Here is a 26,302-nt window from a genome sequence, read left to right on the forward strand (position 1 = left end):
AGAGGTTGACATCATGCTTTTTTTTCTCATATTTTTCTGAAAGTCAGAAGCAGTACTTCCAGTAAACAAACCCCAATAGACAATATCCATTCCATGGTAATTGCCACATGACATCAATATTTAAAGCTATCTAAAACTAGGCCAGCTGCAGTGGCTCACACCTATAATCCCAGCACTTTAGGAGGTCCAAACAGGCGAATCACTTGAGACCAGGAGTTTGATACCAGCCTGGGCAACATGGTGAAACCTTGTCCCTACTAAAAACACAAAAAGTAGCCAGATGTGGTGGTATACGCCTGTAACCTCAGCTACTTGGGAGGCTGAAGCATGAGAATCGCTTGAACCTAGGAGGCAGAGGCTACAATGAGAAGAGACAGAGCCACTGCACTCCAGCCTGGGCAACAGAGCAAGACTCTGTCTCAAAAAATAAACAAACAAAAAAAAGCAAAAAATAAATAAAAAACTATGAAGAACTAGAACAAAGCATATTTGGAGAAATAAGACTCTCTAAAGACCAAGTTGTGAAATTGCAAAGAGATTAATATATACTTTTCCTATGTATTTCAGCCTCTGGATTATCTAAGTGCCTACACAAACTCACACACACACACACCATTTTTATGTGTGTAGAAATACACAGGGGATAGAAAAATTAATTTGGGCAGAAGTAGGGTAAAGGCAAAAAGGAGCCTGACCAAAAACCCCATATAAACCAGAAATGCAGATCACAATTATGAATAATTCACTTCTTTATTGTGGCAAAATAGACATGACATACAATTTACCATTTTAACCATTTTATTTATTTATAGTTTGTTTGTTTTTGTTTGTTTTTGTCCTGTTTGCAGTTTCATCCATGATCATCAAACTGCTGCTAGGATGTGCACACCTGTTACTGCAGATTCACAACCCAGGAAAGACTTTTCCTGGAAATTTACTTTAGGGCAGGGTTGGGCTGCCTGGTGCAAGGCTGCACCCACAACTGAGCAGGTTCAACAACACAGGAGCCTTTCCCAAGGCCATCATTTTTACCACTTCTAAGTGTACAATTCAGTAGGATTAAGTATATTCACATTTTTTGTGCATACATCACCGCTATCCATCACTAGACTGTTCTCATCTTCCCAAACTGAAACTGTACCCATTAAACAACAACTCCGCATTACCGACACTCCCACTCCCTGGTAATTGCCATTCTATTTTTTGTTTCTATAAATGTGGTTATTCTAAGTACTTTATGTAAGTGAAATCATACAATATTTGTCCTTCTGTGTTTGATTACAATATTTGTCCTTCTGTGTTTGATTTATTTCACTTAGCATAATGTCTTCACTGTACCAGGTAAGGCTCTTTTGATTAGGGAAAATTTTCACAGAAAAAAAACCACTGAACTCTTTTCTAAAAATTTCCATAAATATAGAACAATATTTGTTCATTCATTCATGCATTCAGCAAGTATTTATTGAGCCCATATTGTGCCAGGCTCTTCTTCTAATAAAGCATTGGCAGAAGACAATAAAGGAATCATCCTAATCTCCTTATTAGAGCACAGTTATTCTTCAGTCAGCATCACTCAAATTATCTGTCTCAGATTACTAATGCCACCAGGCGCTCACTTTCTGGATCTTCTTGTTTTGGCAGTGGCATATCATCAGCCGAAAAGAACAGTGGCAGAGTATCAAAAGAACCAAGCTGGTTTCTATCATGCTAACTCCTGTACATGGAATGTTTGCTGTTGTCCCTCCTTTCCAGAAATACTGACACTCAGCTAGCACTCAAACTCACAGACAACTGGCCTATATGTTTTACCCTTGTTAATATCTGACTTAACCACATGTGAATCCTGTACAGGTGCACTGGACATGAACCATACTTCTTCCAGCCAAAATATCAAAAAATTCACAGAAAAATCTGAGTGTTCAGTTTGTCTTGAAAAGGTGGAAAATCTGGTATTCTTGGTCCCATGTTCTCATGTGTCGAGAAATGACTAGGGCCAAGGAATAGCTGTCTCCTGTAAACAAGGTTTTCACCACAGTTCCCATTACTTCATATATATATATATATATATATATATGTGTGTGTGTGTGTGTGTGTGTATGTATATACACATTTCATATATATAGTTCATATATATGCTTATATATATAAGTACATATATACTTCATATATATACACACATATGTGTATATATCACTGTATATAATTTAAACAACCAGTTCTCTATATTTATAACTGGATGTTCATTTGTCCATTCACTCATGTTAAGCATCTACTATGGGAAGTCATTGTGTTAAGCATTATGGATTATTAAACATTGTGACTGTACAATTAGCTCCAGGATTTTTGGGGAAGGAACAAAGCAGAAAACAGATGTAGCCGGCTTTGATCAGAAAAACTACCCTGGCTGTAAGGTCACTCTTGCTCAACATAGTGGTAAGCAGGTCAGTCTGCAATATTAGGCAATGTCTGGTTGAGCACTGATTTCTAAGGTGGGGTAGAAATACTAAGAGCAGAAAGATAGAATGTTATGATTCCTGCAAAATCCTCTCATTTGGAATAGGTTAAGGGCTATACAGGTTCAGTTTCTAGAGAGAGAGGGCTGGCAGGTAAAGATATGAAAGCTCTAAAAAAAAAAAAAAAGGAGTTGTTATTGTTGTTATTGGTGGTGTTGAGGAGGGGATGGATTTCACTGGTGGGTCTGAAATCACTGCTGCAATTGCTTCCTTTGTCAGGATTAAGCCAAGGAACCGAGAAGGGCTGAGCCTGCAAACTGAAGGCCCCTCAGTTCTACGCCTGAGCAAGGTAAGAGATTGGTGTAACTGGTACAGTAGACTTGTGTGTGAACTACTGTGTTTTACAGGAGAGAGTAGCCCCTGACCTTGGGGAGTCAAGAGGTTTTTCAGAAGTGGGATTTTATCCAGATTTTCAAAGGAAGTCCAAGTTTCACATATGGACAGACGAACAGCCATCTAACAAATGTATATTAAACGTCAACTAAAAACAATATACTAGGCACATAAAGATGAATAAATTAGAGACCTTGCTTTCAAGTAGCATAAAGTCTAGTGGGGAGGAACATATTAAGTTCATTAGAATGAGCAGAAATTAGTGAAATTAATGTTGAATAAAGTGGCAACATGAAAACAAGAGCAATGAATTCCTCTAGTAGGAGTAAGAGGAGGTTTTACGGAGAACTGGAGTTTAAGGTGGGTCTTGACAGATGCGGAGGGGTTCGCCAGGTAGATTGTAAGAACATTCCAAGCTGATGATACTATATGACAGGGCACTGACCCTTGAAAATGATTTCAGAGAACTGGCAACTATTCTTCACTGGTGAAGCCTAAGGTAAGAAATAGGAAGCGATGGAGATAACGCTGCAGAAGGATAAGGGCTGAAGAACCTTTGAAGGTTGAAAAGAATGCCAAGTAGTCTGCTGTGGCTGGAATATAAGATGCATGGGGAAAAAATGGTTGTTGCTGAGGTTGTGCAGATAGTATAGAACCGCCTAAAACTAATGTGTACTGTGGATCTGTTTTTAACTTTTTAACAGGTATGGTCCCCTCAAGAATAGATCCTTTCTATGGATCCACTCCCCAGAAACCTATGGAGCATCTCAAATATCTTAATGCCCATACATTGCTCTCCAGGGGTTCTCAGGTCTCAGTTAAGAACTGTTGCTTTACAGCAGTGCTGTTGGAGCTCTTATGTAATGACCTACATAAAAATAGTAATATTTGGATAATATTCTGGGTTACCGATAGAAGTTGCTTCAGGTCGGAGGCAATTAACTGGGGTTCTGGCTGCTTTCTCCCACCCAGGGTGCCTCAGAGGCTAAAGTGATTAAATATCATGTCACTTTTGTAACCTATTTTGTTTTCACTCTTCTGAAGATTCTTAAGAGGAAGAGTGAAACTATCAGTGCCACTTTTGAAAGGACAATTCCATCATCAATGTAAAGAGTAGACAGGAGGCAATCCGATCAGTTAGAAGCTTTCCTAGAAGAGTGTAGGAAAGTGACTTCAAAGGCTTGTCATATGTCATTAGTGGTGAGGATAAAAAGGAGGGTATTCTAGAGCTTTTTAAGGCTAGAGTCAAAAGACTTGATGCCTGTGGTAGCTTCCAAATTTCTATATACTAGGAGTTTAAGGGTTTCAGTTGGGTTAGAAAAAGGACTTTGGTTTATAGCAGCACAATTCACATTTGCAAATACATGAAGTCTGTCTAAAAGCCCATCAAACGAGTGGATAAAGAAAATGTGATACACACACACACACACACACACACACACACACACACACACCATGGAATGCTACTCAGCCATAAAATGGAATGAAATAATGTCATTTGCAGCAACCTGGATGGAATTGGAGGTCATCATTCTAAGTGAAATAACTCAGGATTGGAAAACCAAACACCAAACATCGTATGTTCTCAATTGTAAGTGGGAGCTAAGCTATGAGGATGCAAAGACATAAGAATGATATAATGGACTTTGGGGACTGAGGAGGAAGGGTAGGAGGGGGATGAAAGATAAAAGACTACACATTGGGTACAATGTACACTGCTCAAGTGATGGGTGTACCAAAATCTCAGAAATTACCACTAAAGAACTTTTCCATGGAACCAAACACCACCTGTTCCCCAAAAACTATGGAAATAAAAAAAGTTTTTTTAAAGAAAAGAAAAAAGACTTTGGGAAATTTGGGGGACCATCAAATATGTTAATGTAGATTGTTCACTGCACAAGTGAAGTCTTATTGGTGTATGCAAAATAACTGTCAAAGTAGTTTACCTGAAGAGGTGCTGTTTTAAAACTCAAATGTAAGCATGAATCAGTGAAGTCTTCTTTCAGCTTAGATGCTGCAGGAGGTTTTAACCCAATAAAAGGTGACTTGATAAGCAATATTATTGTTTAAAATGTTGCCACAAACTTAACGAAAAGTCTAATAAATTGATTTTCATCTCAGATATCTGATGTCTTATATATTTTTATAAGCAATGGTAATGAACATAGGGCTTTTTTTCTCCCCTCATCATCACATTTTAGTTTTATCTGATCAAAAAGGTGTGGTTCATGATCCACAATAACCACTAAGCTGCCTGAGAAGGAGCAGCACAGGGTATGAAATTCTTTTAAGTATGCAGTAATGAGTATAAATCAAATAGATTATATTCAATGCTCTTGTACCTGATCCTGTGAACATCACTGATCTAATTAAAAGTATGTCCACCAGGTTCTTCTTCTGCATTATTTTTGTCAACATGGAGGTGGCATAGATACAATTTTATTTTTTTCTAGATAAAACTGTTGAGGGGATTTCCTTCCTGCTTCCTTCCCTCTTTAAACTCTCTGAAACAGACTTTTAGAGGTTTCTTGTTTTCATAAATGATTACATTAATACTTTGAATTTTAAACTGATTTTTTTTTCTCTCCTGGAATCAAACCATGATTAGATTTTCTTGATCTGTGGCAGTTGAGAACTCAGGCAATCCTCAAAGAAGCAGACTGCAGCTTAGGAAGGAGCCGCTGACCACACTGGTCTATGACCCGGGTGCTTTGCTGTTATCTGTTACAGGCAGCTGCTCTGTTTTATACAAAGTTCATTTGAAGACTACGAGAAACATTGAAGTCAGATGCATGAGAAGGCAAAGCTGAGCATGTCAACAAAGAGAATGAGCTTGATCTATTGCATAGCTCACAGGGAGTTAAAAAACAAGGCAGGGAAACAGAGTGGTTTCAGAGAGATTCCCACCCCACTTTACAGCAGGAAGGAAGCCCAACCCTCAGAGACTCAGGGAGGAAAGCAACGCTAGATGGATTCTCCTGCACAAAGTGCCCCACACACAGAGTCATGTGAATTTGCATAGATGCACAATGCATGCAGCACTTCCTCCTCTTCTCAAACCTGTTGTGAAGATGTGCTTCTACTCCAGGCTTACTGTGGCTGTTCTTTATGTGATTCAAGAATCAGAGAAGGTTCCCCGAACAAAAAATAGTGTGCCATTGTGCTTCCCCAGCCAGGTGGATGAGCAAACAGTTGTAATCGCATTCTCCAGAAGCCCAGGTCTTGTCAAAAAGGGGTTCTGAAAAATCTATCATCTTTACTATTAACCTAATTGTTAACCCCACCCCAAGATTTTTTTCAAATTTTTCAATATTGTGCCATGGTTGAAAACGAATTTTTATTAAATGTATCAAAACTTTTAGTACTAAAATAATCTCATCTATGTCTCAGGATGGGATTCATTTCCATCAGAAACCCTTAAGATTGCTGAAAAATATAAATTTCCCATACAGATTCCTTTAGAGGTAGTGGGATATTAGACTTAAATTCATAAACAATGAGGATGTAACTAAACTTGATACAAACTGGGCTGGGCACAGTGGCTCTCACCTGTAATCCCAGCACTTTGGGAGGCCGAGGCATGCGTATCACGAGGTCAGGAGTTTGAGACCAGCCTGGCCAACATAGTGAAACCCCGTCTCTACTAAAAATACAAAAATTAGCCAGGTGTGGTGGCACGTGCCTGTAGTCCCAGTTACTCTGGAGGCTGAGGCAGGAGAATCGCTAGAACCTGGGAGGCAGTGGTTGCGGTGAGCTGAGACCATGCCGTTGTACTCCAGCCTGGGTGAAAGAGAAAAAAAAAAAAAAAAGATGATAAAAGTTGTCAGTGTATCATAACCAAATCATAATTTCATTGCAATGGAAACTCAAGCTTGATTTCCAACCCCCACATTTTCTGGCCCTATTTACAGCATGACCCCAAAGCCGATCAGACATTATAACCAGTAATGCAAATAATGATTTGATTGTTTTAAAGGAGAGATAAGATTTAATTTCCTTCAGTTGTGCATCTTCAGATTCTTCATATTAGAGCTTTATTTATTAAAATATTGAAAACAATATTAGAAATATAATTTTTATTATAAAAATAAAGGCCTAGAAGCATAGAACGCGATGTATACAATTCCAGTGGTAACTTTTCCCTGAGTAAAAATGATCTATTGTATATTTCACTCAGAAAATGAGCATTCTACTTTTGTTTTAATATAACAAATATGATAATAAATTAAACTTGATTAAAATTATGATAGGTAACACCACAGTATATTACTGTGAAGACGGTTAAGAAAAAGATGACCCAGAGGGAATCTGAAATCTTTTTTTTTTTTTTAAGACAGAGCCTCGCTCTGTCACCCAGGCTGGAGTGCAGGGGCGCCATCTCGGCTCACTGCAACCTCTGCCTCCCAGTTTCAAGCGATTATCCTGCCTCAGCTTCCAAGTAGCTAGGACTACAGACATGTGCCACTACACCCAGCTAAATTTTTGTATTTTTAGTAGAGACAGGGTTTCACCATGTTGGCTGAACATGATGGTCTCAATCTCTTGACCTCGTGATCCGCCCACCTTGGCCTCCCAAAGTGCTGGGATTACAGGTGTGAGCCACCGTGCCAGGCCAGGAATCTGAAATCTTAATGTAGATAGGGATAATTCTAATATTTATAATTTACCAATAAGCTCAAAACTTCCATTTCAACCAACTTTGTCAATCTTCTTTCTCAATGTGGCCAAATCCATATTAAATATAAATACAAGTATATGTTAAACTTCAATAGAAACTTTAAAAACTAGGCTAATATGCATATTTTACCAGTATATTTAGGAAATAAGTTGTTTTGGTTGAATGAGTTTTCTAGTTTAGCAAGGATAAGAAAACTCTTTTGTTGTTTTGACCCACATAGTGAAAAACCTAACTAAAATATATTCATTTACTATTTTCCCTTCATGGGAAGAATATGACAACCATAAATAAGAAAATGATCCTGAATCTTAGAATGCTGAGGCTTTTGCTTTTCTCATTCCTTAATTTATTCATTATTCACAAATTTACTGAGCATTTACTATGTGCTAGGCACTATTCTGATACAAGCTCTATTTGGTGATTATTATACGTGCCATAGAAGACAATATAAACCATGGAGCTCAATATATAAAAATTCAAAGTTATACCTTGGAAACATCTCTTAAAAATCCTATGTAGTCTGGGTATGGTGGCTCATGCCTGTCATCCCAGCATTTTTGGGAGGCTGAGGCAAGAAGATGGCTTGAGCCGAGGAATTTGAGGCCAGCTTGGGCAACATGGCAAGACCCCATCTCTACAAAATATTTAAAAATTATTCAGTTGTGGTAGTACATGCCTGTAGCCCCAGATACTCAGGAGATAGAGGCAGGAGAATTGCTTTAGCCTGGGAGGTGAAGGCTCCAGTGAGCCGTGTTTGTAGCCTGTGCTCCAGCCTGGGCAACAGAGAGAGACCTAGTCTCAAAAAAAAAAAAAAAAGAAAGAAAATTATATCAGCTTGTGTTTGGTGGTAATATGGCTATTTTGTCTTAAAGTTTGCAATGTCTTTCCTCTGAGTGCTCTTAAAACAAACTCTGCTTAATTGAAGATTCTGGTTAATTACAGTTTTACTGCAGTGCAAGATAATTTTGTAAAGCAATTGCTACAACATTGTTGGAATCAGAGATTATTTACTTGTGCATGACTGACAGAAATCCACTATGCAATCAGCAGTCTTTCTTCACCGTCTGCATGAAAAGGCCATCTTTGAATAGAAAAGACAGGCAGTGTGACATAGAAAGCGCACAGCTTCAGAAGTCAGACAAACCTGGCCATTTGACTGTGGGGTAAGTTCTTAAAGCTCTTTTAGCCTTAGTGCCCTTACCTGAAAAAAATGGAATAATGTCCAACCTTAAAGTTATTCTCATGATTTGAAAAGATAAAAGTTGATCATTCACTCAGCAAATATCCGCCAACTGCTTTATCCTGAGGGTAATAGGCAATCACTGTAGGTCTTAAACTGGAGTAGTAACATGATTGAACTTTGGAAATATCACCCTGGCTGCAGTATGGAGAATGAATGAGGGTGAGGTAAGATTGGAGGGAAACCAGTTAAGACCTGCTATTGCCCAGAGACAAGTGTAACTTTCACATAAAAGCAGAGGCAGTGAGGATGAAGAGAAGTAAATGGATTTGAGCATTATTAAGAAATTTTAAAAGTCACATCAACAGGAGAGGGTACAAGGTTGGATGTGGATGGTAAGATGGGAGGTATAATGAATATCTAGCTTTCTTGCTTGGTTATTTGAGTGGATGGTGGTGCCATAACTAGGAGAGGGAACATAGGAAAAGGTATTGTGGCAAAGATGACAAATTCTGTTCTAGACAGGTTGTTTTTGAGGTGCTTGTGGGCCCCCCGCCCAAGAAGTACTATGCAACACATGACTAGAGATACAGGTCTGGAGATATGTAGGCAAACACGACAGAGTAGAAGCTGAGCATCGGGGGCTATTGCTGTGCAGACTTCCTAGTTGGTTAAGGATACCTCTGCTCCTCCCACCGGTCTGGGAACATCCCAGCTCAGTGACCCTGAGCAAGTTCTTATAGTGTAATATAAGCAATTCATTATTTGAAATTGTTTTGCAACTACTAGCACTACCTGAAAAACCTGTCTACATTCTGGCTCAGCCCCTTAGTTTTCTCAATGCTACTGAAAAAAGAGTCTCTCTATTGTCATGTTTCTAGTGGTCTGTTTACTAGTTCTCCATTACAGTTTCTTAGAAGTTCGAATTTTTGAATCTGTTTTCAGGATATGATTAAAGTATATGCTCTTCCTCATGTCGGTTTTTCCATACGGCTGTTGAGAGTAACATGTCGGGGTCACATAAATATACTTCATAACTGGGTGGGGGGGACATTCGAGTCAGAGAAGACACACTTAGCCCTGAGACAGAACACGTTTAATGCATTCAGGACCCATGTGGAGTGATGCTCCAGTGAGGAGATGCTGAGATGACACTGGGGAGGCAAGAGGGAAATGTGCAAAGACTCAGAGGTAAGAACATCACTTATTCAAGGAAGTGCAGTTTTAGTAATTAAGAGGGTAAAGGAGTGAGTCTGGTGAGGTATTTGTTGAGGGAGGTTAAGATCTTGGAGGGCCTTATAAGCCACATAAGGAAGGAAGAATGGACTTCATGACAGCAGCTGCAAATTATTGAAGAGTTTTACATGAGGGAGATTTCCAGTTTAGAAAAATCACTTTGCCACAGGGAGAATGGGCCGGATGAGGTGAGAGTGGCTGCGATCAGGAGGCTATTACAAAATTTCAGGTGAGATGCAATGGTGGCCTAATTTATGTTAGAGAGGCAGGGAGAGAGAAAAGTGGATACTCTCAAGAGATACTGAATAGGCATCATTTGCAGACCAGTGAATATCTGGATTCGGGAATTGAAGAAGAGAAAGGTAAAGCATCACTGTTGTCCATGTTTCGGGTGTGGGTGACAAATGGTGTCAGGGTTCTGCTCTGTCCCTTCCTTGATAGCAATGGTCCCTGAGTTGTCTCATTTTTAGGGAAATAACACCAAGAGATGCAAACCTTCTTCCATATAAGCTCCCTATTGCTTCTGCCAAAGTATAATGCACAGATGCATAATTTTGTTAAACTTATCAGAAAATATATTCCCTTTATCACAAACTATAAAATTCTATAAATTGAGTTACCATGTAGAGAAAAATACCTCTGATCACCAATTCTGAGATTTGATTTCTTGAAACCCTAAGCATTTTGAATTTCTCACACACTGACCACTAGTACGAGCCACTCTTTCTGTTTAACAGGTATTTTAAAAACGACTGTGGCTTACCACAGCCCTCAAAGGTTTTTTTTTTTTTTTTTTCTATTATTATACCAAAGGCTTTCCTCTGGTATGTTCAAAGTTACCTTTTAAAATGTAATATATTTTTTAATCCAGTTACCCTGAAGTGCTTGCTTTCAGTTTGTTAGTAATTCTGCTTCAGACAGGATGTACTTCATCTGAAAAGAAAAAGATAGTAAAGGAACTTTCAAGAGTTTCTCTGAAACCATTTTAAGAAGTAATAAAGCTTCATTACTTTCTTCCTAAAAATGTAGAATTGTTTTTAGTAAATGCTATATAGAAAATGTGCATAATTTTAAGAAAACAATATTTTAGGATGTATTTGGTAATAACTGATTGTATTTGAAATTTTTTGTAGAGGAAGGAAAATACTATAAGGGAATTTTATGTGAGTCTTTAGTTTGCCAATTTGGTTGTGGGTGAGAGACAATGAAAATTCATTAGTTAAATGTGCTGTTTATTTATTGTAGGAGGAATGATGTTAGTGATGTTGAAACCAGAAAAAGCAAGTTTTTCTACAGCTTTACCTATATAGTCACGCTTTCCAGTTTGTACTCAATTGTTTTTATAATGAAAATAGTATATGTTCCATGCTCTCATTTAACTGATAGAAGTGGTTGATAGATAATATATTAGCTGGGCCATTATTAATGATTTCATTACCTTAAGCACTTTTTTTGTGACTACTTTAAATGTTGCTTTGTTTTTTCATTTTGGGAATATAAAGCAAAAACTTTAACACATTTTACTTACACTGATAGCAAATATTTTGCTTTCAGAATCTTACTACATTTTATGTTTACTGAGTTACAATGGAGTAGAAAATGTTACATTTGTTAAATATAACCCATAATTATCCCAAATTTTAAATATTAATAAACTGAAGTTCTTTGTTTTTGTGGAAATGAAACCCTTCTAAGTGTACAGTGGCTAGAACTAGGTTTACATCTATTATGTTATTTATATTTTCCATATCACTTGGCATTGTCTCCAGATGGTCTTACATGAGATAATTCCATGTGCCCTCAGAATATTTTTTATAAAGAAATAACTGATAGTCAAGATGATTTTCCTCATTTTAGCCCTAGCCACTAAAGGATATGTTAAAGTGATTTACATTAATAACTCTCCTTTTTTTAAATAGAAGACTTTATAACCTTTGATTTCTGTAATACACAAGGAGAGCCTTGCTATCTATCTACTTGTTAGGAAGACAAGAGATGGGATTCTTTGCGCTGAAAAGAAGACTTAACTAGGTGACCTTTCCTAGGATTCATCAATAACAAGGAGATCATAAGGTCTTCATGTATTATTTTATTTATTCTTTTAACATTCCTCAGCAGTAAAGGAGCAAGTACTTAATATACACTTAATCTCATCTTATAGCTAAAGAAAAGAGCTATGACTTCTTCCAGATCACCTAACTATTCCCTGTAGATCTGGATCCTAAATCTTGGTTTTCTGACTTTCTCTTCTTACAGAATAACCATAGTAGCTTATAATCAGCTTCATAAACACTTTTTTTCTCAGTAATGATACTAATTATTTAATATTCTGACAGAGGTATGAAGATGAGCTAATCCGACTTTAGATGACTCATCAAAGCAAGCCAATGGAAAAATATAAAAAATAAATTTTAATCTTCAACTTAAAATCTGCTTGGTTAACCATGCAAGTAAAGGATTTAACACATTTATTTGGGATCACTGGTTTAAATCTTCATGACAGTTAACACCATATATTCTTTTGGTAAGACAACATTACATTTCGAAGTTCCTTACTGTGATGTAAAATTGAAATATGTAAAAATAGGTTTGTAAGATCAAAAGAGTGATAGGGACATCAAAATACATTGCAAGATAATGGTTCAATGTCATTTTGGCATATTTTTATAAAATAAACTATTTGAAAAACTGTAAGTTCTCTGTTATCTAACGTTTTATCTTTCAAAACTTGCCATCATAATAACAAAGAGCCGTGCTATTCTCTTATAAATAGAACTTTATTTGTTAGGAGTTAGTTGTTTTTCTCTCCCAAGAGATATATCTAGAACAGGGTTTAGTACACAGCCAGTGCCCAGTAAATATTTGCTGGAGGAATAATAAAAGAATACACGAATCTCAAATTCTGGGGAGAAGTCTGGAATGCAAAATAGGTTTGAGGATCACAGCTAAAAAGAAGGATTCATGACAAATGGAAGAAGAGTGTGTAGAATGAGAAGTACTCAAGAATGCATATAGATACAGATACGAACTTGGAAGGAGGATATATTATGTCATCTATAAGTAGAGTTCAATAAGGCAATTAGTACAAAAGAAATATATAAAAATCAATGACTCTCAGACACAAAATTAGTTTGAAAATGTGAAATAAAATGTGTCATTGATAATAGCATACATATATAAATAAGTAGAAATAAATTTCACAAAAATATTCAGGACTTACTGGAAAAAACTACAAATCTCCACTAAAAGACATAAAAGATTTGAATAATGGAGAGCTAACCTCAAATTAGATGATAAACTTTGAAATCAAGATTTCAAAGAACTATTATACATTTTATTAGAATAGCCAGAATCCAAAACACTGACACCACCAATGCTGCCAAGAATGTGGAGTAACAGGAACTCTCATTCATTGCTGGTGGGAATGCAAAATGGCACAGCCACTTTGGAAGACAGTTTGGCAGTTTCTTACAAAATTAAACATACTCTTAACCATACAATCCAGCAATCGTGGTCCTCAAATGAATAAATCAAAAACTTTTATCCACACAAAAACCCACACACAGGTATTTATAACAGCTTTATTAATAATTGTCAAAGCTTGCAAGCAACCAGGATGTCCTTCATTAGGTTGATAGATAAATAAATTGTGGTACATCCAGACCATGGAATATTTCAGTATTAAAAAGAAATGAGTGATCAGGCCAGGAAAAGACATGGGAGAAACTTAAATGCACATTACCAAGAGAAAGAAGTCAGTCTGGAAAGAATCCACAGTGTCTGATTCCAACTACGTGATATTCTGGAAAAGGAAAAACTGTGGAGACAGTAAACAGATCAGTAGTTGCCAGGGATTAGAGGTCAGGGAGAAATGAATAGGCAGAGCACAGATAATTTTTAGGGTTGTTAAACTGCTTCATGTGATAATACAATGCCAGATACATGTCGTTCTACGTTTGTCCAAATCCACAGAATATACAGCACCAAGAGTGAGCCCAAACATAACATAAACAATAAATACCTGGCGATAATGATGTGTCAATGTAGGTTCATTAATTGTAAGAAATGTACCACTATTGTGCTGGCTGTTGATCATGGAGGAAGTTGTACATGTGTAGGGCAGGGGATATATTGGAAATCTCTATACCTTTTGCTCAGTTTTGCTGTGAACCTGAAACTACTCTAAAAAATAAAGTCTGTATAAAAAAAATAAACAGCCTTAACAAGGAACTTGAATAAGAGATTATAATATTTATCTTGTATAATAAACATAGAAGAATTTCCAGGAAAATTCTGAAAAGGAAGAGTTCTGGGAGTGAAGAATTGAGCAGGAAAACTGGTCCTACAAAATATCATGACATATGATATAAATCTATATATATAATATATGATATAAACCTACATTGCATAAAATGCTATGGTGTTGGAATTGGGAAAGGCAAATGGAACTCTGGGCTAGAAAAGAATGTCTAGAGAAAGATTCAAGTGTATATAAGAACATATAATATGATTAAAGGAGACATTTCCAATAAGTAGATCAAAACAGGTTAATCATTTAGACACTGGGGTGACGGGATAGTCAGCTGGCAAAAAAAAATTAAAAAAACCTGAAAGCTCATTCCTATCTGATTCCTTAAACCAATTGTAAATGGACCAAAGATTTTTTATACAGTGTGATTAAATAGATATAACATAATACTTAGCATTTTAAGGTATACGGTTTACTGTGTTGTATAATCATCACAACCAGAAACTATTTATTATCTCAAAGAGAAACTCCGTACTGAATAAGCAGTCCTTCCCCTCCCAACAGCCTCTGGCAACCACTTATCTTCTTTCTGTCTGTATGGATTTACCTGTTCTGTATATGTCATGTAAATGGAATCACATAATATGTGCCCTATATATATTTGTATACACATCATACAAATATATAAATGTATGTGTGTACACACATGGGAAGAGGGAAAGATAGCTAATGTTTTACTGAATAGTCACTGTATTCTTTGTATTGTTATAAGAGACTCATTACTTGTGTGTTTTGTCTGCCTTCTTTCACTTAGCATAACGTTTTCAATGTTCACCCATGTTACACTATGTATCAGTACCTCATTCCTTTTTGTGGCTGAATAATATTCTTTTATATGAAGATACCACATTTTGTTTATTGATCATCAGTTAATGAATGAAAGATCTTTCAAAATGGACTATTAGAAGAACTAGAAAAAATACTTGAATATTTTTATAATCTAGGGGTAGATAAGATCTTTGAGGCATGAAATTTACATCTGTGAAATAAAACATGTAAATGAGGCACATTCTATGAAATGGCGTAGGGAAGTTATATTCTTTTCAAAAATATTAATGTTATGAAAGACAAAAGCTGTAGAAAGGCTCTAGATTACAAGAGACTAAAGAAACATGACAATTAAATTCAATTTTATGACTTTAGGCTGGAATCTGTGCTGGGGAGGAAAAAGTGCTATAAAGGACATCACTGGACCAATTGACAAAATTAGAATACAGACGGGGTGCAGTGACTCATGCCTGTAATCCTAGCCCTTTGGGAGGCCAAGGCAGGAGGATCTGTTGAGTCCAGGAGTTCAAGACTAACTAGGCAACATAGTGAGACCTAGTCTTTACAAAATAAAAAAAAAGGAATACAAATGGTAGATTAAAGTATTACATGAAGATCAAATTTACTGAAGCATATAACTGCTGTGTTCATGTAAGAGAACATCCCTATTTCTAAGAAAATATGCATTCAAGAATATAAGGGCTAGAGGCCACTTACCATCAAATAAAATTTATATGTATATAACATACAGAAAGAGAAAAGGAGTGCTGCCAAGGGTTGTGCTAGATGCTTTATATATCTTATCTGATTTAATCCTCACAACAATCCTTTAAAGATGTATAAATTAAGAAGCTGAAATAAAGTGAATATAAGTACCTTGCCCAAAGCCACAGTTGATTATCTGACTCTAAAGTCCATGCTCCTTTTCCTACAACAGCCAAATTGCATCTCAATAAAATGTAGAAATAAAATATTTTAATAAAATGTATATCATATCAGAATATTTAATTCTAACACTAAGAAATATAGTGTATTCAGATAAATACTATTTAATTTTAACTGATATAAACCTGGAAAACTATTCTCTATTATGCAGTTCTTCCATGGCTGCCAATGTTTCTGCTTGCATTTCACCACAACTCTTTCCAGTAATCTGCCCTCCAGCCCAATGTATCAAATAAAGATCTAAAAGCAACATAAAATCACTTTTGCATCAGAAAAGGGCTCTCAACTGGGGAGAGAAAAAGAATTATCCTACCTTGCATGCATATGCAAAGATTATATATTTGGACTCCTCATTCTTCCATAAGAGCGAATTCAAGTTTCATTACTTTATTGTCAAGCTTCTGAACATTTACATAAATGATAGGTTTGTTATCACTTATTACTGGATTCAGCAGATTATATGCAAAATGTGCAAAGACGTGATTAAAAAATCTTTGATCTTTTAATCAGAAGGGTAAGCAGTATTAATTCATTTGGCGAGTATAATATATATACCGATTGTAACACTACTTTGCATTTGAGATTACCACAGTAAAATAATTACTCTTCATTAATGAAGGCTCGTTGCTATGTAATTCCACTGTGACTCTAGGCAATAAAATCCTTTCTAGAGAATTAAGTTATATTTGGTGTGAAGTTATTTCATAAAATAATCATATTCTTTATAAATAAAATAAATTTTACCATCATGGTGTTTGATTCTATAAAGCTCATAGATGGAAATGTCATTGAGAACTACATAATACAAAAATAGAATAACCTTTACATAGAATAACACATAAGCTTCAAATTCAAAGCCCACTATACTTCTGTTAGTACTCATTTTGTGATGTCAAAAAAAAAAAAAAACCTTCTCAAATCCTTTTCTTGTCCCAATTTATAATGAAGATAGATACATACATAAATAATTTTAACACAAAGCAGGATGCACATTAATGTTGTAACAAAAGAAGTGACATGCTTATTATTCCTAGAAGGGTCCTGGAGGACTTCATGAAAAAGGTATCATCTTAATTAATCTTTGACAAATGGGCAAGAAATCAGGAAGTAGAGGAGGAAGGGAGAGCTGTGGAATAAGATATAAAAGGCATAGAGTCCTGACTGCCAATCTAAATGGTGAGTTTTTACTTTGCAATAAATAGGAAGCTATAGGATTTTGGGCAAAAAATAATAATAATTTGATCACATGAAGATTGCTCTGAGGGAAGTTAGGCATAGAGGCACATGCCTGTAATCCAGCTATTCAAAAGGCTGAGGCAGGAGGATCATGCTAGGCCAGTTTAAGACCAGCTTGGGAAACATGCTAAGACCCTTGTCTAAGGGTGCTGCGAAGGAGACCTAAGATTAGGGGAAAACTATGGGATGGAAAATCAGTGAAGTTCCTTGAATGATTGTTTGTCTATCTGTCCCCTCAGTGAATCATCATGGGCTTTTCCAGGCCAAGTGACATGTTTCCCACAACTTTATATCCCCCAAACCACACATATTTGACAAATACCACTGGATGCATGAATAAAAGAGAATAAGCTCCTGTATTATGCTAATAGTGGTGGAGATTAAATAAATAAAAGAGAAATACTACTATTGAGGAGGTAGCATTGTAAAGAGTTGTTAACTGGCTGGATATAGCTGCTGAGGAAGGCAAAGGAATAAAAATGCTATGCAATTTATCACAATAAAAATTTATGGAGCACTTACTTTGTGCCAGAAGTTTGGTAGGTGCTAAATATCCAAAGATGAATTAATATCTGGCCCTCACTATCAAACAGCTGGAGGTGACACTTAAGTAAAGATATGTAATAACATATATATAAAAATAATATGCAATAATACTGCATGCATAGGCAATAATGTGCATACAATGTTCACAAAAAGTAAAGAAATAAGTAATGTATTTTGTCTGGGAAGAGTGAGGGAAGACTTCGTTGAGGAAGGGATGGTTCTGCAGGACTTTGAAAAATAAATAGGAATTGTCCGGATAAGGAGGTATAGGGTGCCATCTCACACAAAGAAATTAATATTTGTAAGCATGTATAGATCCCCCCCAAAATTTTTTCGTGTGTGTGTGTGTATGTGCATTTTGATATTGCAAAAGCATAAAATGCAAAAGGTAACTGGAACCTAACGGGAAATGAAATTGGAGAGCTGAGTAGGGAATAAAAAGTCCTTGTGTTGCAAGCTAAAGAGCATGAATTTTATTCCCTGGGTGAATGGGAGTCAGTGAAGGTTTTTAAACTGCCTGGCAGCTGGCAATTTTGCCCTTTAGGGCAGATGAGAAACACATTGATGAAAGCTTGGTGAATGGATGGGGGGTGGGATTGAGAGGAAAATGGTAAAGAGACTGCTGCAACAAGTCAGATGAATAATAATGAAATCCCTATTTAAGACAGTAATAATAGAGGGGATAGAACAAAATCAGGAGATAGCTGGCAAAACCGGACACACTCAGGGACATGGAATGTGAAACAGCGGATTCCCAGATTTTTGGCTTGAACTACTAGGCTAAGAATGGTGCCACCAAATGAAGACCCAATTTGGAAAATGCAGAGCCCGAAGCATCTGTGGCACACCCAAGGGAACATTTCTAATAGAGAAATCCATGCTCATGACTTAGGGAAAATTGTAGCGCTCATTTTCAAGTTACATACATCAAAGGATAGTGATACTATTAACTAAATATGTAATAGAGTTTAGAGATAAACAGTTTAGAATGAAAATTTTAACTTGGGGTTTTGTTTGTTGAGTTTGATTAGCTAGTGGAATAACCATGTGGAGATGAGCATAAATAATTTAGAAGTATAGTACTATGCAGCCTTTTAAAGAATTAGGTGTCTTCATATGCATTGATTAGGAAAGATATTCATGATTTTCTCTAAAGGAAAAAATAAGTTGTACAACAGTATTTAGTATGACCCAACTTTTGTAACAAAATATACATGTAGATACATATATGTATGAATATATGATATACATATATGTAAATACAAATATATAAATATATGTGTGTATACATATGGGAAGAAGGAAAGATAGCTAATTTTTTTACTGGATAGTTCGCTGTACTCTTTGCATTATTACAGCAGACGTTCATTACTTTTGTGTGTTTTTTTTTCTTTGATAAAAATGGAATTTATTTTTATTTATCTATTTTTTATTATACTTTAAGTTCTAGGGTACATGTGCACAAAGTATACATATGTATACATGTGCCACATTGGTGTGCTGCACTCATTAACTCGTCATTTACACTAGGTATTTCTCTTAATGCTATCCCTCTCCTCTCCCCCCACCCCACAACAGGCCCCGGGGTGTGATGTTCCCCCACCCTGTGTCCAAGTGTTCTCATTGTTCAATTCCCACCTATGAGTGAGAACATGCAGTGTTTGGTTTTCTGTTCTTGTGATTGTTTGCTGAGAATGATGGTTTCCAGCTTCATCCATGTCCCTACAGAGGACATGAACTCATCCTTTTTTATGGTTGCATAGTATTCCATGGGGTCTATGTGTCACATTTTCTTAATCCAGTCTATCACTGATGGACATTTGGGTTGGTTCCAAGTCTTTGCTATTGTGAGTAGTGCCGCAATAAACATACACGTGCATGTGTCTTTATAGTAGCATGATTTAAAGTTCTTTGGGTATATACCCAGTAATGGGATGGCTGGGTCAAATGGTATTTTTAGTTCTAGATCCTTGAGAAATCGCCAAACTGTCTTCCACAATGGTTGAACTAGTTTACAGTCCCACCAACAGTGGAAAAGTGTTCCTATTTCTCCACATCCTCTCCAGCACCTGTTGTTTCCTAACTTTTTAATGATTGCCATTCTAACTGGTGTGAGATGGTATCTCATCGTGGTTGTGATTTGCATTTCTCTGATAACCAGTGATGATGAGCATTTTTTCATGTGTCTGTTGGCTGCATAAATGTCTTCTTTTGAGAAGTGTCTGTTCATATCCTTTGCCCACTTGTTGATGGGGTTGTTTGATTTTTTTTTCTTGTAAAATTGTTTAAGTTCTTTGTAGATTCTAGGTATTAGCCCTTTGTCACATGAGTAGATTGCAAAAATTTTCTCCCATTCTGTAAGTAGTTTCTTTTGCTGTGCAGAAGCTCTTTAGTTTAATTAGATCTCCGTTGTCAATTTTGGCTTTTGTTGCCATTGCTTTTGGTGTTTTAGTCATGAAGTCCTTGCCCATGCCTATGTCCTGAAAGGTATTGCCTAGGTTTTCTTCTAGGGTTTTTATGGTTTTAGGTCTAACATTTAAGTCTTCAATCCATCTTGAATTAATTTTTGTATAAGGTGTAAGGAAGGGATGCAGTTTCAGCATTCTACATATAGCTAGCCAGTTTTCCCAGTGCCATTTATTATACAGGAAATCCTTTCCCCATTGCTTGTTTTTGTCAGGTTTGTCAAAGATCAGATGCTTGTAGATGTGTGGTGTTATTTCTGAGGTCTCTGCTCTATTCCATTGGTCTATATCTCTATTTTGGTACCAGTAGCATGCTGTTTTGGTTACTGTAGCCTTGTAGAATAGTTTGAAGTCAGGTAGGGTGATGACTCCAGCTTTGTTCTTTTTGCTCAGCATTGTCTTGGCAGTGTCGGCTCTTTTTTGGTTCCATATGAACTTTCAAGTAGTTTTTTCCAATTCTGTGAAGAAAGTCATTGGTAAATACATATATGTATGAATATATGATATACATGTATGTAAATACAAATATATAAATGTACGTGTGTATACATATGGGAAGAAGGAAAGATTGCTAATTTGTTACTGGATAGCTCCCTGCACTCTTTGTATTGTTACAACAGACCTTCATTACTTTTGTGTTTTTAAGTTCATTTTAGCACTTAAAAAAAAGCTGTGGAAGAAAATAAGTGAGAGGGGACAGAAAAAGGTCAAAGACATTCAGCACAAGTCTAAGAGTTAGAGTGGAAAAGAGGACTGAAATATATTTGCGAGTTAACAACACTCAAGAGAAGAGTGCATAGATAGTTGGTGTTGAAGACTTAAACAAAGATTGATAAAATGATGACCTGAAAGTGGCCAATGAGGTTGGGAGATGGGCAAGCTTTGATTAAGCAGTTTGTTGAGAGCAGGGCCAGATTGCATTTGCTGAAGCATGAGATTAAAATGAGGACACAGAAGCAGCAGTGCAGTTAGTTACCAAGGAAAGTGTTTGAGGCAAAGGGAAACAGAGCACACTTGTAATCTAAGTCTGGAGAGCTAGTGTTCTGATAAAGGTTAAAAATACAGAAGGAAAAGGGTGTAACTGTGCTGCTTCATCAGATGTATTCAAATTTATTTTAAAAAGGAATCAATACTATATGCACATTTATATTTGATTTAAAAAACAAATGTGCTTTTTGCTAACAATTACATTTGATTAAAAAGTGTTACATTTGGGGGCTCTTACAACTAAGTTTTAATTCCCAACTTTGCCATTTTCAGACAAAAACAGGAACCGGAAAGAAGTGGCTGGGCAGGCTGTCTGTGGTGTGACGCACGCTGCTGGCCCAGACAGCTGTAGTAGATGTTGTCTTGGTTCTCATGAAATGCAGTCTTCTAACGTTGGATCAAACAACCTTGATTGTTCAAAGTGACCGAAAGTGTTAGAATAAACCACAACAACTATATCCGTTGGCAGTGATGTAACTCCACCCAAAGGTGGGTTCTAACATACTACAAGTGAACCCTATAGTTACATGTATTGTACACCTCTTTGGTACAGAAGTTAGACTATTTTTATGCAAGTTGTTTGCACACACACGCACGAGAAAAATGTGTCATTTTAACACATATCTGATTATGCTTTTAGGGATAATGCAAGACAATGTTTAGTCGTTAAACAGTTTCCTTCCTCATTATCCATCAGAAACATATCAACAGTGGCATGTGGTTAGAAAATGTTTGTTAATATTACATTTTAATTGTTGACATTAGCCTTAAAAGGGGCAAAACTATGGGAAATCCTTCCTAGGAGAGATGGCAGAGCAGAAAAGCAGAAAATACATCATAAATCTACACGTGACTTTAGATTATCTGTGAAACTACATTTAGATTATTTGTCATTATACATAATGCTAGCAGAAGGTTGACTATATTTAACACAAAGTTACCCTATCAAAATACCTTCCCAAAATAAATCAACCTTACTTTGCCACGTTGAAATACAAGACTATAGAAATTATAAGCTGTTGCCATAGCCCTTTTGGTATTCATGGAACTATAAGAAAATGTATCCCAAAAATAAACTGTCTAAATTTCATAATGAGCATCTTCTATGGTAGTCTTACATTTGGTTGGAGTTTAGAGTATGTAACAGTATAAAGCATTAAGGTTGGAAAAGATAAGATAGGGCAGGTTATGGGGAGCCTCGGATGAACTATTTAATGTTCTTGGTTCGTCAGACACTTGGTGTTACCTTTATGGCTGCATTTCCCTTTGCTTTGTTACTATTGGGCTTGTGTTCAACTGATATTTTATTTTATTATCCTATAATTATCACTCATGGAACTATCCCTCTGTCCCAGATGATAAGCAATCGGAAGAGCAGGGGAAACTTCTTTATTCTAAAATATTTTATTCTAGAGCCTCGCATAGTGATTGGTGATCAGAAAGAGCTCAATAAAGGCCAAAAGAAATAAATGAAAGGAAGAAGGCATGCATGTGTGGACTCATGTGGTATGTGTATACTAGGCTCTGAAAAGCGGCATGAAAACAAAGAGGTGTTTTCAGATAAAATTGTCAGGGTTGTACTCTGGACTGTCTCCCCTATGACTCTTTTACTTCTCTCGTGAAGTTAGGCTGATATTTATCATGGCACTGCCTTATATATCTCTCCCTACCTTTAGGCCTGACCCCCAAAGCAATGTGGGCCGTAAGAACCAACACTGAAGCATAGTCTGGGAGTCAAAGGCTGGCTCAGGGTGTAGTCACTTGAGATAAAATGGCAAGAAGAAGATAAAATAAACTGTGTAAAGAGGAACACTGAGGCTCACAGGTGAATGGACCAAATCCATGGTGAGCTGTTTGAGGCAAGTTCTAGGCTAGAAATGGTAGCGGAAGGCAGAGTTTGTATTCTAGGTAAATGTAATGAGGTAATAATACTTGAGGAAAGCCAGGGAGAAGAGGTTTTAGAATCTGGGATTGATAAGGGCTGCTTTCCTGAAGTTCCTCCATTTTGAGTGCAGCTTGGGTAAAAGGCAGGACACAGGGTACAGAGGCACTCCCTCAGCTTGGCTTCTGGAGTTTTCTACAGTCTCATCTTTGTCTACATGCTCTATTCAATGATGCGTGCTTCATTCATTTATTAAACAAATATGTTTCATTGCCTGTGGTGAACCAGGCACTAAATGAATGTGTTAAGGGGAGAAAACACAACTGTAAATAAGCAACAGTCCCAGCACTCAAGAAGTTTCCAGTCCAAAAGGAAAAACAGACGTATAAACAAATAATGAGCAAGGAAGCGATCTAGGGAAGTGTATACAGGTGCTATGGGAGCTCAGAGGAAACGCCTGAGACTACCTGGGAAGGTGGAGGTTGATATGGGAAGGTCTTCAGGGAAAATTCAATAAAACTGAAACTGGAAGTTTGGAGTAGAAGTTTACCAAGCAAACAAGAAGGACAGGAGTGATTGAAGCAGGTAGAAAGATTAACTAACTAAACAGCAGCATATTAAAATCTAAGTCACATGAAAATGCAGGATATATTCAGAATTTAGGTAGTCCAGGTAAAATGGGAATAAGTTGTGGGATATATGGCTGACACTGTAACTAATAGCCTAAACTTGATATCCTATGGTGAGGCAGGATAAGCGAGGCTAGAAGGCCATACAGACTTGTCCCCCTGTGTGAAGCCTAGCAGGCACCTTTCGCAAGGGGTCCTTTTCACCTGCACTTTTGTGCATCAGCACCTAATTCTTTTGCAAGATAGGTGATCCTACAGTATATGAGCAGACTGCCAGATGGTTACATGTTTCTGATACCCAGTATGGCCTGGGAAAGAGAACAGAAGCCCCATATTCCTGATGTAGCTTCCGCAATCTCCAGCCAATCAGCACCAAAAGCCCAAGAAGCTATTAGCTACAAATTCCTGCCTGGAGGTTGGGGGGCAGGGACTTCTCCGGGATCCCGCATGTGCAACAAGTGTCAAGTTTTAGCTTATATTAATAGTAACATTTTCCTCATTTTAATAGTAAAAAAGACAGCCCTAGGTGGAGATTTTATTTGCTAATGTTACATGTGATGCCTGTTAGAGCTTCTAGATATTGAGCACATGTGCCAGCTGCAGGTCTTCCTTTACATACTTGACCTCACCAGTATTTTTTGCATATGTATATACTACTGCCATAAAAGAAATTCCTCCTAAGGCACTAACTGCTGTCTCTCCCTCGGAGCAACCCATTCTGCCTCTCAAAGTGCACTTTTGCTTTGCAATAAACTTCTTTGCTTACTCTTACTTTGGACTCATTCTCAAATTACTTTGTGAAGCAAAAACAAGAACCTGAACCAGCTTACTGGCAACAATGGGACCTACTAAAATTAAGCTTAACTGCAAGATAAGTTGGGTGGTGAGAAATACAGATACCATGAATTTGAACCAAGATACTAGCAAAAGGGAATAGAGGAAGGCATACATTCAAAAAGCAAGATGGAGGAAGAATTGACAGAATGTAATGATATGACAGCATGTGTAGGGTGAGATATAGAATGGTCATCTATGAATCCTGAGTTTCTGGATTATGTGACTAGATTGGATAGTGGTGCATTTATCAATATTGGGAAAACAGGAGAAGTAGCAGGTGTGGAAGAGATGAGTTCAGTTTTATACATGTTGAACTTGAGCTCAAACGCAGAATGTCCCAAATTGAATGTGTGGATGTGGGAAACCATGTGAAGAGGCTAGATAGGTAATTGAAAATACGGCTGGGTCATGACCTGAATGCAAGACTCTTCTCTAGTTCTGCAAAGAATGTGGATGGCACTCTTACCTTCTGATTCCTACGATGAATCATGTAGGAATGACTTATTCACAAAGGTTCATCATGTATTAATATTTCACTCTTCAATGACAATACTCACTTTTATTTCTTGTTTAATGCCTAATTCAACATAAGAGTTTTGGCTAAAGGAAGAGTAAAGTCCCTTCTAATGTTGTGATCTGTATGCTTGGGTAAAACCTATGCCATTAACACAATTCAAAATTATTTTTAAAAGATGAAAACATATGTTTCTGCTTTTCCCTATGTAAAAGACACTTAGTCAGTTTCTTTGTGGGGAATTAACTGAGTAGTCTTAAAGTGAGAACTAAGACTTGGGCAGCCCAACGCATGAGTGAGGTGAGTCAGATGGTTGCTCATGGCATTTCGTATGTATGAGTGATGCCAGGACTGGAGGACGGTGGCAGCAGTGGTGGCGGCACCCTGATCAGGCCATCCAGCGAGGACACAGTAACTCCGGGCTGCTTCACGCTTTTTGGCTCTGGTGACCTTTTGGTTCCTGCCTATTTCCAAGCGTCCCATGCCCCGGTCTCCTCTAAGTTCTGTGACCCTGAAGCCTTCTCAAGAAATTTCCTTCACTTCAATTAGCCAATTAGTTTCTGCCACTTTTGATAAGAAACCTGGCTGAACATCAGAATAAATTAAGTCATTCAATCAATAAGAAAATACTATTTATTTCCTAAGTAAATCTACCATTGAAATAAAGTAATGATTACTACTAAACCCATAGAATGTGGCCCATAATCAGAAAAAATCTCAACAGTGAGTGAGTTATTTTTAAAAGATAATTTTATTAGCTTATCTTTAATTCACAGCAAGACACATTGCTTCCTGTCTGGTTTATACTCTCTACAGTGAGTCAGGCAAAGGTAGGATGTTTCTAGCAAAACCCGTTAAGCTGATCGAGGAGTAATTTCAGTAGCATTTTTTATTTTGTTTTAAATTATAAAACATTTATTTTTCTGCAAGTCAATAATATCTGAATAGGAAAGGGATATCGCTCTTATAAATTCAGTGAACATTTACTGAGTGGTTATTGTGTCCAAAGTAATGTGCTAGATGTTGAAAAGGTGTTCTCATTCATCATTTTATATTTTAAAGTGTTTGGCATATTGATGCTTGAATATCACGTTTCTGTCTTCATGGAACTTACATTTTAGTGGGGAAGATGGGGAAAAATAAAAATAATAACAATAAGTTGTAGTCCGCACTATGAAGGATACAGCCTAGGAGCTGAGATAGCAACTAACAGTGGGACCTATCCTGGATATAGTGGTCAGGAA

The 26,302-nt window shown here is 36.9% G+C and overlaps 1 long non-coding RNA gene and 1 other non-coding gene across 3 annotated transcripts in view; one reads left to right on the forward strand and one right to left on the reverse strand.

Annotated features, from left to right (window-relative positions):
- Positions 1 to 26,302, forward strand: part of LOC107126882 (uncharacterized) — a 47,896-nt gene that overhangs the window by 11,002 nt on the left and 10,592 nt on the right. The window contains exon 2 of one of the 2 annotated variants that reach the window (XR_001483874.4): positions 2,733 to 2,802. This is a non-coding gene — a long non-coding RNA (uncharacterized lncRNA). Of the gene's footprint in view, positions 1 to 2,732; positions 2,803 to 8,573; positions 8,688 to 26,302 lie in introns of those variants that run through there. The other variant, XR_012417207.1, reaches the window with a different exon arrangement.
- On the reverse strand, positions 837 to 1,023 carry LOC123571141 (small Cajal body-specific RNA 16). The gene has a single exon (XR_006695310.1).

This window comes from Macaca fascicularis, chromosome 1 (assembly GCF_037993035.2).
Source record: "Macaca fascicularis isolate 582-1 chromosome 1, T2T-MFA8v1.1".
NCBI lineage: Eukaryota > Metazoa > Chordata > Mammalia > Primates > Cercopithecidae > Macaca > Macaca fascicularis.